This window comes from Limulus polyphemus, unplaced genomic scaffold (genome assembly GCF_000517525.1).
Source record: "Limulus polyphemus unplaced genomic scaffold, Limulus_polyphemus-2.1.2 Scaffold3183, whole genome shotgun sequence".
Classification (NCBI taxonomy): domain Eukaryota; kingdom Metazoa; phylum Arthropoda; class Merostomata; order Xiphosura; family Limulidae; genus Limulus; species Limulus polyphemus.
This window is the reverse complement of record NW_013668793.1, coordinates 139,187-140,624: the sequence shown is the minus strand read 5'-3', so window position 1 is coordinate 140,624 and position 1,438 is coordinate 139,187.

Here is a 1,438-nt window from a genome sequence, read left to right as displayed (position 1 = left end):
CCAAATAATCAGTTACCAGAGAGAAGAAAACATTCTTGCCAAATAATCAGTTACCAGAGAGAAGAAAACATTCTTGGCAACACGGAGGAAAGTTGATGTTGTTTTCTTAGTGTAAAACTATGTAATGGGCTATCTGCACTCTGTCCACTGCGAGTAATCTAGATCCATATTTTATAATTGTAAGTCTGTAAATTTACCGCTGAGCTACCGAGGGTATGTGTGAAGTTAAGCACAACGCTACACAATGGGCTGTCTGTGCTCTGCCCACCACGAGTATGGAAACCCGGTTTCTAGCGTTGTAAAGCCGCTGTGCCACTGGGGGGCGCTACGGAGGGACACGATTTGTTTTTGTTTGTTTTTAGAAGAAAACCACTTTGGGTTATCTGCTGTGTCCATCGAGGGAGAATGGAACCTTAGATTTTAGTGTTGTAAGTCCATAAGCTTAACGTTGACCTATCGGGAGACACGGGAGGAAATTTTTTATAGAAATGAAAGTAATATTTTGTAATCATGGTATTAATAATTTTGTTTTGACGCACACTGATGCACCTAATACAGAAACTATTTAAAATATTTGCTTGTACTTTATAAGTCCTTTTCAATTTGAAGTTGTTCTTTAGCGCATATTTAAGTTAGCACGTATACTTTCTTTCCAGCATTTTGAAGCTGTTTTATACTTGTTAAGATAAGCTGTTTTCTTACGAAAATGTTATAATCTTCCAACTCTTTGATTAACCGTTTGTTATAGCGTTGAATATTGAAGCAAAATTTAAGTAATGAACGCGGGGAATCTTCAGTTTCGGTAGTACTGACATCACGACTTATATGCGCGCGTTCGATTTTTCGTAAGTGTATATCTTGACTTGTGTATGACGCGCTACCTTGACAACATTGAATATTGTAAATAATAGGCCAGTATTCTGTTGTTTCTTGTCTGTTTCTTAATTTGAAGTTGTATACCATGTAGTCGTACATATTAGATGAGGGTAGTAAAATAACACTGAACATAGGATTGAATTATGTTTTTGTTTCCACCATTATGTCGATCAACTTAGAGTGTTTGTAAACATGGAATAATGCCGAATGTTCGAGGCTATATAGTCACATAAGGTCACATGACAAAGAACGTGTATAATCATGAGATCACGTTAATTAACTAATACATGACGAGATGACATATATAGCTATGAGGTCACGTCAGTTAAGAGACGAGAGAATATATTAGTCACGATATCATGTCAGTTAAAGCATGACGAGAGAACGTATATTACCACGAAATTATGTCAATCAAAGCATGACGAGAGGAATATATGTAGTCACAAGGTCACGTCAAATAAGACATGACAAGTTTGTATCAACATCATTGGGGAAAATTAGAAACTTAACTTATAAACACATACAGGTATCAGTAGAGAGACCAATTTTATACTTATAAACA